The sequence below is a fragment of the Oxyura jamaicensis genome, chromosome 4 (assembly GCF_011077185.1).
Source record: "Oxyura jamaicensis isolate SHBP4307 breed ruddy duck chromosome 4, BPBGC_Ojam_1.0, whole genome shotgun sequence".
NCBI lineage: Eukaryota > Metazoa > Chordata > Aves > Anseriformes > Anatidae > Oxyura > Oxyura jamaicensis.
Window position 1 is genome coordinate 27314610 of NC_048896.1, and position 16100 is coordinate 27330709.

The window sequence follows — 16100 nt, forward strand, 5'->3', positions numbered from 1 at the left end:
GTCTCTCCCAGATGAAGTCATCATCTCAATCACGTATTTTTGGAATTGCTCCTTGAGACTGCTACTGAATTTCAATTTTTCTTCTGTTAAATCCAAAAGTTTTCCTGGAATGTGAGTTTTGTCTAACTGCCACATAGTGTTTCTTGTACATGCATAAGTATCCTTCGACTCCTAAATTTTTTGTTAAATGGGGTACCCTGAAGTAAAAGTAATACAAATAAGAAGTAATGTGCATTCCAGTTGTGCCAAGGCTCTGAATTCATGCAGTATTAATGAAGGTTTTGATTAATCCTTCCACATAAAACTAAAGGAGACAGAATAAAGCCTTTTCTATTAGCATCCCTACCCTTGTCTCTGCATTTTAATGAAAGCTTTGTTAATATTTAAAATGCATTTAAAGCCTCGAGTGCATAGGAAAGCTATGTAGTGAAAAAAAGATAGGGACATTTTATTAAACAGAGCTATTTGAACAAAAGGATAAATGTCGGGCTAATAATGCCAATGACAAATTCTGCAACTTGCAACATAATTGAAGATTTTAAAATGTATTTTGCACTTTCGTCCTACATCAAAAGGAAAGAAGTGTCACTGGGCAAATACTATGCTTATACTTAGACACTTCCAACAAATCACTGCTGACTTATTCACAAATACTTCATTTCAATAGTATATCTTTTGTTCAATATTGTAATACAGCACTTGCAGGCTCCTGAAGTGCCACGGGACTATAATGAATCAAGTAATGTGTTCCTGCTAACTGAATGAAGCATTTTAATAAGCAAGCCTGATTCATTTAGACATTTCCATTCATCAGACAAGAATATTGTGCTGTATGAGAAGGAACAATGCTGAATATGCTTTTGATCACAATTTTTCTAACAGATTAGCTCAGTTCTTAGGTGAAAAATAATAGAGTGCCTTAGTAGGAAAAATCCTTGGAAACCAGTCAGGTAGAAAAAGGAAAGTATTTTGCTTACTGTTCAGCGCATCCAGTCACAGTATGCTCTAAACTACTTGGGCTTGTGTTTAAAGAAATGTGTCTACGTTTAACAGCCAGAAGCCAACCCCTTCATTCAGTAAGGTCACACGGAGCTGTAAAATAGAGTGCATCATGTTGTGTTCTGATTCTGAATTGCAGTTTGCTTAGTGCACTCATTTAATGCATTCAGATGGACCCAAAGCTCTTCTTAGAAGTGCATCTAGTACAAAGAACTTTGCCTTACAAAAACTGATGAAGTTAGATGGCCTTGCAAGGTCCCTTTCATTTTCTTCTTCAACTATTTCTTCTTTACCTCCCTCAATGCTTAGGTAGGGAATAATCTCTCTATCTCTTTCTTTTTCTTCTGGTTACTGACAACCTGGCCTCTTCCTTTTCCCTATTTCCTGGATGTGAGTTCCGACTATTTGTCATGGGTAAAAGAAAGGTAGGAGAAATTTGTCTCTGTGGATACCATAGTCCCAAGTTCACTTGATCTATGCACTGTGTCTTGCTTGTTCCATACTTACTATAGATAAAATAATAATTAAAAAAAAAAAAATCTGTGGGATCACTGCTAGAGATTTTTGATTTTTTCTTACAGGTCAAAAGCTGTGTGTTTTGGCCATTGGATGTAAAATGACAGAATTGTTTTACCCAGCGAGGACTGATTTAACAAGGCATTGGTTTCAGTTGATACTGGCTTTACATAAAACTTCTAAAATACATTTTAAAATATAATCATAAATTAGGCCTGTGTTGTGGAAATTTGAGTACCTGGAACTGCAAGTACTCTAAATCTGTGGCCATGATTTTCTAAGCACAGGTCTTTGGCTTTCTCATGTTTGCCAAATGTGCATTGATATATTCATATGTGTGTATGGATGGACACTTGTGTTCATGTAAATTTGCATCAAAATTAATTTGAAACGCTGTTTTTTTTGCCCCCTCTAATTCTTAACGTTAAGACTGAGCTGTAGCATAGCACATCAGAAATGCTAAAGTATAATCAGAAGCAGGTGTGTAACGCTGTACTCCTTTTCACATATCCTCATTCGTTTATCTTCAGTGGTTTCATTTCAGTGGTTGAAACCCATGAAAGTACTCGCATAAGTAATAACTACAATATTTGGCTACAGGCATTTACCACTATTTCTGAATGAGTAAAGTCAAATGCTTTAAATCACAATCCTATAAACTTGATTTTGCTGAATGATGGAATACATTTATCAGCTATACTCCCTTAGCTTTCTCAAAGGTCTTCATTGTTTGTAATGGTTTTTAATATGTTGTGATAATTGACATTCCACAGGGCCTAATTTCTTACTGTACGGTTTTATCTTATCTCCATTTATTCTCCCCTGTTCTTTATTCATCCACCCTTGATGCTCTTCTCTGGCGTGTCCAGCTGTGTGCACAAACACATTTGTGGTCGGTTTTGTTTCACCGAGTATTGTCCTACCGCTAATAATAACAGCTCCTGAGCACTGGTAATCACTTGTTAACTGTGGGGGAAGACATGGCAGTGCAATTGGTTTTACTACTAAAATATTCAGAAGATATTCTACGTACTGGGCTGATTTAGGTGGTTTGTGTACCAGAAAACTGTAGCAAGGGCAAAGAGAGGGGGTACCAGCTAGGCAGCAAATACTCTCAAGCGCTTCCAGCTGCATGCTCTGCTACTACTACCTACCCCCAGAAAAAGAAAGGTTTTTGGCAGCAGTGCCTAGGATAGTCTAAGGAAGAGGGTGAAGAATGCTGCAGCTGCCACTCTAGCTTGAACAAATCTTGAACTGCCATCCAGAACTAGGTAAAGTGTTAGCTGAAAAGAAAGCCCGGTGCCTGGCAGCCCCTCCAGAACGGGATTAAGCAAGGTCCTTCATGGCAAGAGAAGGATGGTAACCTCAGCGTGGGGAGGGGAGAGACATGTCAAACCTGGCTTTATGATGCCGCAGCCAAGGTTACTGCCTGCTAACGCTTTGGGTTGGGTTGTTGTGAAGTGGGGAGCAGAGGGTTAGCCCTATCTTTCTGCGACATTTTTGATGGTTGTTTTCAGCCTCTGGCATGGTGGAGTGGGGCAACCTGCCCTGCTTGTTACAGCACTCACTGTGACTTCATCCTTGGCTAGTGGTCCTAGGGCATCCTGATGCTGGGCACTTAAATTCAGTACTGTCTTGAGATCAAACTTCTATCTACATTTCCTTTTCTAACTTTTTGTTTGTGTGTTTATTTTATTGTACATCTGACTCTTGTGTCATTTTCCTTTTACATTATCTTTCTCCATCTCGTCTGTGGTCTGATTTACTTTGCGTTTCATTCTGAGTCATCTTTTTCTGTATAAGGAACTATCTGTGCCGCATGGCGTTTATGGCTAATCGTGAAATCATGGTGCTTCCTTCTCCATTAAAGTCAAAAGTGGTAGTTTTATAATCCTCTTTTTGGGTTGCTGTTAAATATCTTACGTTGCTTATTTACTGCACTTTTTTGTCTGAGTGTAGATGAAGAATTGTATATATTTTCCTTAAATAGTTTTGGATGAAAGCAGTTCATTGTGAGACAGATCTGTGGTCCTGTAAACTTGTCTTAGGTTCATTGCTACTATAAATGGAAAATCTGTCTTTTTACAGTACTTAGAGTATTTTCTGCCCGAGACTCCACAAACATTTACACCGATTAAATAAGACAGACTAAATCCACGAATTACACAAACATTTTCTTTGTGCATTGGGATTTTATGTTAGAGATGGATGGCTAAAGACATTGGCACTGTGAGGATTTCTTTCAGCCTGTGGGTAAAACCTAGTGCAGTCCCTGGTGCAAAAAGTATAACCTTTTCTGATAACCTCTAGCAGCCTGTGCAAAAGAGGCTGATGTTGTCCACCCATTAAAAATAAACATATATATATATATATATATTTTACATCAAAAACATCTGATTGCTCTGAAGCAATCAGTGTTAAAAAGTAAGATGCAAGCATCAGTAGAAAAGTAACTCAATACAGTAAAAAAAAAAAAAAAGTATGCATATGAAAATTTGGTGCTGAGAATGAAGTACTTTTAACTCTCTCCAAACAACGGTGTCAGAAGAACCAACTTTCAATTTCCCTTGCATTTTCTTCATGTATCTCCCACCCAAGCCCAAAGCTGACTCCTCTTATTCAGAATGGGAGAACTGCATGCCCCTTGACATCATCTGAAATGCTTCCTAGAAGAAATGCAAGCAAAACACAGCCAGCTAGAATAATGACCACGTTACCTATCAGCACTGTTTTACTGTTATGGGCCTGTATGATTAACTTAAAATCATTATGATCTTAATATGATCTTAACTTAAGATCATTAACTTGGAAGTGCCGGGATTTCTGGTTCTGGGTAAAATCATGGTGGTGTGTGTTTGTTTTTTGTGTGTATTTTTTTCAAGGACAGGGCAATTAAAAATGAGAAAAGCTGGGAGAAGAAGTTAAGGTCAGTGTTCACTTATGAAACAAGATAAATCGGTAGAATGAACAGAAAACTGAACTTCCACTTAACATCATCCAGGTAAACTCACTTTGAGAAGGGAAAGAAAAGGCTATTGCTGGTGCTGACACCCACTCATATATACAGTACATTTTATCTACCTCAGGATCTTTTCAGAAATCAAATAAAAGATAGAACTAACTAAATTTCACCATCCACAATCAAACTGGGCAACATTTAACCTAACATTGCTTTTTGAGGAAAAAAAAGGGGGGGGGGGGGGGGGATGTCTATAAAATTAATAATTCTGTGACCCTGTTAGCTGCTTCCATACCCATTGACTGAAAATAACTGTCAGTGACTTTCATCTGAAGGTATCTAGCAAAAGTAGGTACCTCAGCACTGTCAATTAAATGGTCTCCCTTCCTATTTCTGTTATTTTCATCTGTGTGTGTCACGATTTTGTGCTCTGCGTCCGTATGTGATGATCAAATAACTGGGGTGGCGAAACGTGTGATGGAACCAAGGAACTTTTTCCTACATTATTTTTCTTCTCTCTAAGTAATTTGCACTTATCAGAGGATGAGATAACTGAATTACCTGATAGCCTGGGCAGGGCAGGCAAGGTATGTAATTTTATTTCTTTCATTCACTAGAAAATTTAGTAGTATAGAGTTTTCCTAAAGTATATTTTGGCGAGTAAATATTTTTATAAAAGTTTACTTATTTGTTTATTAGAAGAAGAATCAGACTTTTTATTTTTATTGCTCAGTCAGTTGATACTGAAGCTTGAGTATCAAGGGAGCACAGGCATTGCAGAAGCATCAAGGGCAGTTTTATCTGAGTTCTGTGAAACTTGTCTTAGAATATGGGAATGTTGCTTTAGGTATTTTCTGTCTCTTTTTGCTGGTTATTCGAAACAAACAAAAAAGTGTCTTGGCTCATAAAAATACTCTGGGATGAGAGCAGGAATAATAAAAGATGCAGAGATTTGACAGCTTGCAATTTATGTGTGACTGCAAAATGTATGTCATGTGGCCTGAAGTCTACATGAAAGAACATAAATTTGGTATGTGTTGCCTACTATGGCAGCACTGTAATAAGTGTTTAAAGAAATAAAAAATCACTTAATGAGCAATAAAATAATGAGAAATAAAAATAACCATTTTAATGATCTCTAGAATTGTGTCTTTATGTCCTTACAATATGTTAGCACAGCCATGGCTCATTGAACGTTCTAGCTCCATCCTCCGATATTTCTGTTCCTTTGTTGTTGTTGTTTAAATGCTCTTAACGTTTTTCCAAATGAAGAGAATGTGGGTTAAAAATCCCTGTTTGAAATTCTGCAACCCTGTGGCTCCATATGTAAAGGGAGTCCCCTGGAGAGATGTGCAGCAACCTGGAGAAAATAAGTACTATTAATGGAGGGGAGGGCAGAAATGGGACAGAAGGTTAAACAGGGAAAGAGCTTTTTCCTAGAGAACTCACCTATTCCATTTAAAAGAAACCAAGCTTTTATTTATTTATTTATTTATTTATTTTAAACTGTCTTTGAGCTTTTAAGCTTGATTTAACATTGTTTCAGTGAGGTAGACATTATTTTGGATTATATACTTAATGTTTTATATAGCTTTTGAAGGCACAAGGCTGTATATGGAGATCATACATTTCAAGTATAGATGTTAGAAGGAAATGTGGACAGGGTCAGATATAGGCAAAGATTTTAGGCCAGGTTTAATTTCATCCTCATTAAAAATAATAATAGAGCAAGAAAGGATGTATTTATTTAAAATAAGTTCAAGTTTCAGCAGGACTAAGCAGGTTCATATGGTATGTGCTACACTGCATAAAAACAGTTTCCTAAATGAGGCTGATGGACGACGTTTGGACATTCTTTTGGCAACACTTTGTGAACTGATGTGACATTTAGATCGGCCAGTTTTGTAAGACAAGAACTGCTGTACAAAGTCAGACTAAAAATCAACCTGAGCTGTTTCTAGCAATGGCAGTAGTAAGTGCTAGAGAAAAGTACTAGAATAAACTTGATATTTCTTTCTGCATTCTGACTTTGTGCTCTGTAGATATTTTGAACAACCATACGGGGCTTTGATTTTTGGAGCATGATATTAAAATCTATCATTACTTCATGAGAGGGAACAATATCATGCAAGATCTTGAGTGCAGATATGAATGATTTCGTTGATGCACCATGTCTCTGTAGGAACTGCTAGAATTAAACATGAGCATTGGGATTAGCCGCAAACTTTGAGTTGTAAGCATATTCACTTAATACATCGCGAGCTTCATGATGGTCTCCGTAGAACTCCAACAAATCCACACAGGATTTCACAGAGATCCCAGAGTCCAGGTATTTTAATGATCTCCTTTAAATTCACTGCTGCCTTCTGAAAGCAACTGTGCATTTCTCATTCAACAGACAAGTCTTCAAATCCACCCTTTGCATACTCTAAGAGGATGTTCTTCTGCTTAGACCAGCTATAGTAGTCCAGCAGTCCCCTGTAAGCCTGAACCAGTTCCATCTCTTTATCCTGAACAGTTGTTTGTTCTCCAAACTTCCAGCTTTCTGCCAGGGACAGGTTTTGGTAGGCTTCACCTATTAGTCCATTACAAAGGAGATGAAAGGCATGCTCTAAACAAACCTTCAGGTATCTTTTTACTCCTAAGGTTTTTCATCTATGAAAGAGCTGAACTCTCTTATGCTGCTGTGTGAATGGTTGCACAGAATTTCTGTTCCTATTCTCCAAATAATCTCTGACGGACCCACCTGTTCTGTAGAAAAGTCTTTCTCTAGTGACTAGAAGGTCAGAAACTCTGCAGCTCTTTTCCACCGCTTCTGTAGTATGGCATCCTGAATGTAATTTAAACATGCTTCCTTGCTCTTCCAGAAGCTTAATTTGTGTTTGTGGGAAGATGGGGCTCAGTAGAAATGCTGTGGCAGGCAGGACCGGTGCAGGGCCGGCAGCGGGGCACTCCCTGCCTCGGCCAAGGAGAGCCGTCCATGGCCCCATGGGGAGCGGCCGGCCCGGCGGCCATTACTGGGGGCCTAGTGGTGGCACAGCCACTACAGCTGTCACTGCCTGAGGGCAACTGCCAGTTTGACCCTGGTGGGGAGCCTGCATACGTTCCTGTGTGACACAATGGAGGTATTCCTGCTCCAGCAGGGGGACTGGACTAGATAATCTGTCAAGGTCCCTTACAATCCCTAACGTTCTGTGATTCTGTGGGCTGGCAGACACTTATTTACTGTACCTGTTTTATTGTTGGTAAATGACATTACGTGTAATCAGGTGACATTAAGACCATGAAAAAGATTTTTATTTTTTTTTTTCCTGGAAGATGTTGCCTGTCTGTTTTTAACATCATTGGCATGATGTAAGTTGAACATTCTCTTGTGATACAGCAGTGACTAATGAACTACTTTATTTTTAATTTTGATTTCAGCAATGACTTCAGTTGACTTCAGTTAGTACTGCTATGATTGTAGGTTACCATTTTCTAATCATCCCAGTCTGATCATTTTTTTGCCTCAGTCTTCACTGGCAATGGCTATAGCTACATAGCCCAAGTCCCAAATGGCAAAGGCAGTGATTGAAAGAACGAAGAACTGCCCACTGTAGGAGAATATCAGGAGAATATCAGGTTCAAGACCAGCTAAGTGACCTAAGGGCAAGGCCCTTAAGTGACCACAGCAGGCAAGGGAGGTGATTCTTGCCCTCTGCTCTGCTCTCATGAGACCCTCCTGGAGTGCTGCATTCAGCTCTGGGGCCCCCAGCACAAGAAGGACATAGACCTATCAGAGCAAATCCAGAGGAGGGTCATGAGGATGACCGAGGGGCTGGAGCACCTCTCCTATGAAGACAGGCTGAGGGAGTTGGGGTTGTTCAGCCTGGAAAAGAGAAGGCTCTGGGGAAACCTTACAGTGGTCTTCCAGTACCTAAAGGGGTCCTACAGGAAAGCAGGAGAGTAGTGATAGGACAAGGAGTAATGACTTAAACTAAAAGAATGTAGATTTAGATTAGATATAAGGAAGAAATCCTTTACTGTGAGGGTGAGGCACTGGCACAGGTTGCCCAGAGAAGCTGTGGATGCCCTATCCCTGGAAGTGTTCAAGGCCAGTTTGGATGGGGCTTTGGGCAAGCTGCTCTACTGGAAAGCATCCCTGTTTATGGCAGGGGAGTTGGAACTAGATGATCTTTAAGGTCCCAAACCATTCTATGATTCTATGAAAAGTCTTTCCACACTTCCTTAAGTGCAGATTAAAAGACATCCATGGCATTTTAGTAGATAGAAGCCAAGCCTAACCACATGCTTTTATTATGTTGATAAATAATATCCACTGCTTATGGCATGGATGGAGATATTGTTTCTAGCAGACAACAGGAAATAAAGGAAAGAAGAAGGGAAATAAAAGAATGAATGAAAGATAGACCTGAAGAGGACAAAAATAATATTGGCATGTTAGAAAAGAACTTAGAATAAACAAAACAAAGCAAAATCAACCAAGACTGTGTGCTTAACTAATTTAACTAATTCACCCATTATGTCAGAGCCCCAAATACAAGGATTTAGAGTAGTTCTATTAGAACGGACATTTGTAAGCTTTATTTTAAGATGAATTCTAGAAAAGTAATTGCCTAGCTTTAAGAAGTTTATGAACGTAAACTTGTATCGCAGGATATATTTATCACACAAAAGTATCAATTGTTTTTATTAGAAACTTTATTATAAACAGATTGTTTTGGAGAAAGATTATTAGAAAATATTACCAAAAGCATCTCACAACATGTACATTATAATCAGGATGGATTTCAGTTAGTCAATGATAATCCTGACATCAATGTTTATTAGGCCAGAAGAAAATGAAAAAAAAATAAATTCAAGTGTTTTAAGGAGAAGGTGAAATGAAGATGGAAATGAAATGCAGTTACTCATTTTCTGCACCTGATCATTTTCTTTTGGTATTTTTTAGGTGAAATGATATAATTCAGTGTCGTGTCTGAGAAAACACTTTTAAACATGTCTTTTCTGAAAAATATAGTATGCCTGTAGCCTGTATTATGATTTTATGACACACCTTGAAAAGGATTTAGCACTCCTGGTTTTAAAGATGCTTTAAGACTTTTCAAATCCTTAAAAGCAGAGTCTGCAGATCAAGACCATTGCCGTCAATGCTGGGAATAAATCAGAGAATCTGGATTTATACCTGAAATTCCCAGGAGGGGAAGTTCTCCCAAGAAAAGCTTCATGTGACAGGCTTAAGCTCCATAATGTTTTCTACATTCAGATATAAATCCATTTATAATGAAGAGGAGAAAAGGTAACGGTAGTTTTAATATCAGATTTCCCCTATAAAATCACATTTTTATCTACATCCAGATCCAATTGCAAAAAATACCACTCCCTAAAAATTCAGAAAAGCTGATTTCTAATAGATGCCCTAGCATTTCATTTTAACTCTTAATATTACTCATTATTCTGATCAAGGAACACATCAATGAAATTTTCAAAAATAAAACACCGTATCATGTGCATTATCCCAGAAATGTTCCTTATTTTAAGCCTCCAGTCCCACCGCTACAAGAAGATCACTGCTACAAGTAAGGGTTGGTAGGATCAAGTCCTGTTATTATTCTAGAACAGAAATTGCTCAGTCTTTGTGAAATTAACACCCATATTGACAAATTATACAGAGCTGGAAAGCTGCATCTAATTTGCATATAAACGGTCTTTACTTTTTCAAGCAAAATAAATACTTCTGGGGTCAGGCACTGTCATGCTGGAAATTGTCACAGCTCCCGTCCCGATTTACATCACTGAGAATTTGCTCCACTGCCAAAAACAGAGTTAAATGAATGAATAAACTTAACTCCTATCTGAGTTCATTTAGTAATGACATGTCCACAGTTCATAAACTAATCTTTCAGCTCCAGGGTAGCCAGGGGCATTGTTGTAGACAACATTTCGAGCCCCTCCACTGCAGGATTTTCTTCAAAAGCGTGCAGTTAAAAGTGCTTTCACTTCTCTTGACAACCTGCCTATCTGTTTTATTATTGTCATTGCTTTCCCTCAGGCTCTGCCAAGAAGTTTGCACTTGCAGCTTGATCAAATTACATGCTTTCCCTTGATGTGAACATGCAAAACACCATTGTGCCTGGTTGAGGAAATGACAACAAATTACAGGACGTCCTTTATTTACGTCACCGATCTGAATCCAGTCCAAGCCACTAATGACTGACTATCATTCCTAAATAACCCATGTGAGATGGGAGAGAGATCATTTTATTTTTATAAACAAAATATTTCTTCAGCATGAACAAGAAAAGCCTGAAAATTCACATGTGGTGTAGCTGAGCTGCAGCTGAGCTTCACTGGAAAGGGAAAATATTTCCAACAGATGTTGAACTGTAAGGCAGCACTTGATTGACAGCAGCATCTTGAAATGATTGAGGAACAGAGGCTGCTCCTCCCTGTATTTTAATTCACCAAATGGGAGCTTCTAGTTCTTCTCACAGTCACCATTATGATAATAATATTAGTACTGATTAGGTATCTAAACACAACAGCAATAATCACAGTAATAACGCCACATAACAAATAGCAAAGGTAGTAATTTACATAAAAAGTACTAATACCAATTACCTCTAATAATGAGAATTTGAGGAATATCTCAACTAACCTATGCCAATAATACTCTTCTCCAGCAGCTTTTAGAAGCTCCAAAAAGAGAAATAAAACCAGCAAATCGTGGTGGCTTTTTCTGTCAAGCTTTGAAGTAAGACTCTCAAGTCTAATCACACACATCAGCTGTGCCTTAAAATTATAGATAAAATGGAGTTTGAGATTGTCTTTGAATGATTTAGTGTTCCCATATCAAAAAACAAGCAAACTTTCCTTTCGGCAAGTAAAGCCATTTTCTGCTTAACTCAGGTTTCATGGTTTTGTTATTTGTGATATCAAAATTCTTGCATTACTTCTCACTTTATGCCAGGTCATGAATTTTGTCTGTCTTTTACATATTGATCTCTGAATTTCTCTTCATCAGTATTATTATTTTTAAGGTATGGTATTATTGTTTTTTGGAGGGCAGAGTTTAGTTGGTACCATTCAGTTAAAATAGAACTGCTGTCCAAAATTCTTGAAGATGGATGTGGTTTTACATTAAAATGAATCAACCTGATATGATTAATAATCTTTGATGATCACATAGAATTTTCGCAGGTAATTCATTATGTAAATGAAATATTTAATACTGGATCATTATTTCTTTGAACGCATACCATCTGGGATATCATATATGATAATTGATCGTAATCTTGCAAAGAAGAGTATTTGAGTTTTTGCCAAAATTAATTTTTTGCCAAAATTAGAACTCTCTGGAAACTTTCAGAAATCTCTTTGGCCTCTGTAGCAATTTATGAAGTGTGTTTTAAAGTACAGATAGAATAGATGCTAACTTGTGTAGCTCCCAATTTGTAAGTTAAACTCATCTACATCATATTTCGGTTTCTGTCACTGCAATATTTCTTTTGCAGTTCCTGTCTGATTTACCCTTTAAAAATATTGTTGCATTATTTAATATGACGCTTAAACTAATCTCATATTACCAATACGCTTTTGTGTTATCTGATAAATCAGCATTCAGAGTAGGAAGCATTTCACTTGGCCATGTTTGTGATATCAGATTGTTGACAAAGAAAATTAAATGTGCTGTTCTCATTAACAGCAGTAGGAATTGAATTTACAAAACAGAGATGAGAAATCTCTTGCATTAGCTCTGCAGGCAAGCTCACGCCTATTGCTAATAGAATTCCACCTGTGTTATACAGCAGCTTTCAGTCTCTCTTCAAAGAAATCTGGCATTTAACTTGTGTTTTCCATAGCATCAACTGCCTGTCAGCACATAATAAACTATGCAATTTTGAGAGCCATGGGGTTGAAATGAAAATACCATAAAATAGGATGTGTGGTGTAGTATTGAGTGCTATATGCGGTGTATGTGAATAGAATTTGTGTGAGTGTTTACTTAACTCATCTTCATGGGAAATAATTTGTACTGTAGGGTAGCAAGGTCAGTCTTACTGGTGTCAAGGTACATAGGAAGCGCAGGAGTACTCAGACACTAGGGGGTCACTCAGGACTGATTTTATTGATTAAGGGAATTACATGAAATGTTACAAACTTCTAAAAAGGCAGAATATCTGGATTCAAGAGTGTGCTCTGAAGCATCATTCTTAACTGTTCCATTTGAAATTTAGTCCTGTATTTTTCTAACCAAATACTTTTGTCACTTAAGTATTCATAAAATTTTATTTATTTTAAGCTGTGATAGGTACTTAAAAAGCTATAGTACTGGCATCCTAAGGCTATGCTAATTTATCCCAGTTTAGAGAATGGGGGCTCAGACATTAATTTGAAAGCCAATTCAAATTGTTGGAATGCCTTGATATTCCTTTGATACAACTCAAAATCATGTAATTGTCGGGAGTGATCAACAGGGACTGCTTAGTCTATCTTTGGCAATAAGACTGCTTGTGTCAGACTGCATTAAGATAAGCTTTTAAGAAAAAACAATAGTTTTCTGTTTGTGTTTTTTTTTGTTGTTATTATTTGTTGGTGTTGTTTTTAATCTTGTCATTACCAACTTGAGCTAACTGAGCTGTGTTTGAATAATAGAATTGTTTAGGTTGGAAAAGACCTCTAAGATCTTGAAGTCCAACCCTTAACCTAGCACTGCTAAGTCTACTGCTAAACCATGTCCCTGAGCACCACATCTAAATATCTTTTGCATACTTCCAGGGTTGGTGACTCAACCGCTTCCCTGGGCAGCCTGTTCCAATGTTTCCCAACCCTTTCAGTGAAGAATTTTTTCTTAATATGCAATCTAAATATCCCCTGGTACAACCTGAGGTCATTTCCTCTTGTCCTATCACTTGTTTCTTGGGAGAAGAGATCAACCACCACCACGCTACAACCTCCTCTGAGGTAGTTGTAGAGAGCAATAACGTCTCCCCTGAGGCTCCTTTGCTCTACGATAAATAACTCCAGTTTCCTCAGCTGCTCCTCATAAGACTGGTTCTCTAGGTCCTTCACCAGCTTCGTTGCACTTCTTTGGACAAGCTCCAGCACCTCGATGTCCTTCCTGTAGTGAGGGGCCCAAAACTGAACGCAGTACTCAAGGTGCAACCTCACCAGAGCTGAGTACAGGGAGACAATCACTTCCCTGGTCCTGCCTTCTGATATAAGCCAGGATGCTGTTGGCCTTCTTGGCCACCTGAGCATACTGCTGGCTCATATTCAGCTGGCTGTCAACCAATACCTCCAGGTCCCTTTCGACCAGGCAGCTTTGCAGTCACTCTTCCCACAGCCTGTAGCTTTGCATGGGGTTGTTGTGCCCCAAGTGCAGGACCCAGCACTTAGCCTTGTTGAACCAGTTGGCCTTGGCACATCCATCCAGCCTATCCAGATCTCTGCAGGGCCCTCCTGCCCTTGAGCAGATCAACACTCCCACCCAACTTGGTGTCATCTGCAAACTTAGTGAGGGTGTACTCCATCCCCTCATCAAGATGATTGATAAAGTTATTGAAGAGAACTGACCCCAGTACTGAATCCTGAGGGACACCACTAGTGACCGGCCTCCAACTGCATTTAAATCCATTTACCACAACTCTTAGGGCCTGGCCACCCAGCCAGTTGTTTTTTAACTAGCAAAGTATACACCTGTCCAAGCATTGAGAGGACAGTTTCTTCAGAAGCATGCTGTGGGAAACAGTATTGAAAGCCTTACTGAAGTCTAGGTAGACAACATCCACAGCCTTTCTCTCATCCAGTAAGTGTGTCACCTTGTCATAGAAGCAGATCAGGTTCATCAAGCGGGACCTGCCTTTCATAAACCCATGCAGACTAGGTGTGATTGCCTAGTTGTACTGCATGTGCCACATGATGGCACTCAGGATGATCTGGTCCATGAGCTTCCCCAGCACCTAAGTCTGACTGACAGGCCTGCATTACCCTGGGTCCTGCTTCTGTTCTTTCTTGTAGATGGGCATCACCAGTGGCTTGGTGAACACTTCCACCAGCTCCTTCATTTACCTTTGGGTGGATCCCACCTGGCCCCATAGATTTGTGTACATGTATGTGGTGTAGCAGGTCACCAAACATTTCCTCTTGGATTATGAGGGCTTCATTCTGGTCCCTGTGCCTATCTACCAGCTTGGGGGGCTGGGTACACAGAGAACAACTGGTCTTACTACTAAAGGCTGAGGTAAAGTCATTAAACACCTCATCTCTTGTCAGTGTGTTCCCTCCCCCCTCCCCCCCCTTCCCCCATATCCAATACAAGATGGAGGTTCTCCTTAGTTTTCTTTTTCTTGTTTATATATTTCTAAAAACAATTTTTATTGTCTTTAGCAGCAATAGTCAGGTTAAGCTCAAGGTGGGCTTTGGGCCTTCTAATTTTCTCTTTGCAGAGCCTCATGACATCTTTGTAGTCCTCCTGAGTGGCCTGCTCCTTCTTCCAAAGGTCATAAACCCTCTTTTTCTTCCTGAGCTCTAGCCACAGCATTCTGTTTAGCCAGGCTGGTCTTCATCCATGCTGGCTCATTTTTCAGCACATGGGAGCAGCCTGCTGTGCCTTTAGGATTTCTTTCTTGAAGAGCATCTAGCCTTCCTGGATTCCTTTGTCATTCAGGGCTGCCTCCCAAGGGACTCTGCCAACCAGTCTCCTTAATAGGCCAAAGTCTGTCCTCCAGAAATCCAAGGTAGTCATTCTGCTATCCCCACTCCTTACTTTTCCAAGAAACAAAAACTCATATTAATATGTGATCGCTGTGCCCAAGAAGGCCTCCAACCTTTGCACCAGCCACAAGTCCTTCTCTGTTCACAAGAAAAAGGTCCAGCAAGTCACGTTCCCCAGTAGGTTTACTCACCAGTTGTGTCAGGAAATTAAATTCCGCATAGTCCAGAAACCTCCTAGATTGTTTCCTCTCTGCTGTGTTGTATTTCCAGAAGTCATCTGATAAGTCCACCAGGAGAACAAGGGCTAGCAATTGTGAGACTTCTCCTGGCTGGTTATAGAATATTTTGTCTGCCTTTTCATCCTGGTTAGGCAGTCTATAGCAGACTTCCACCATGACATCTGTCTCATTGGCCTTCCCCCTGATTCTTACCCTTAAACACTCAACCCGGTTGTCACCATTATTAAGCTCTAGGTAATGAAAACACTCTCTAACATACAGGGCTACCACACTGCCTCTCATTCCTAGCTTATCCCTTCTGAAGAGTTTATAGACATCCATTGCAGCACTCCAGTTATGTGAGTCATCCCACCATGTTAGAAAATCACTTGGAGTGATAAGAGCCCTGTGAAAGAATTCTGTCTGTGTTGTGCTATGGTTCTTGCCAGCACTGATGATGGGCAATTGAATTGCTCTTCTTACATGAACTCTGCATCAGGATAAAGTTGTGGCACTTATATTCCTCCTGGATGCATAGGTTTTAAAAGCAAGATAAAGGGAAATTCAATCATCTCATCACAGCTGTCAACATTTTACCTTTGACTATATATATATATATTTTAAGTAGTTCATTATATTCCTACGGTTTCAAAAGTGGGAGTGAGAAGTGGAAAGGGAGCTGTGATTCTTTA

At 39.2% G+C, this 16100-nt stretch overlaps 1 protein-coding gene and 1 pseudogene across 2 annotated transcripts in view; one reads left to right on the top strand and one right to left on the bottom strand.

Moving 5' to 3' along the window:
* GRID2 (glutamate ionotropic receptor delta type subunit 2) overlaps nucleotides 1–16100 on the top strand; it is a 783779-nt gene that overhangs the window by 597324 nt on the left and 170355 nt on the right. The gene's annotated exons all lie outside the window — the stretch shown is intronic.
* On the bottom strand, nucleotides 6432–15750 carry LOC118167116 (annotated as a pseudogene).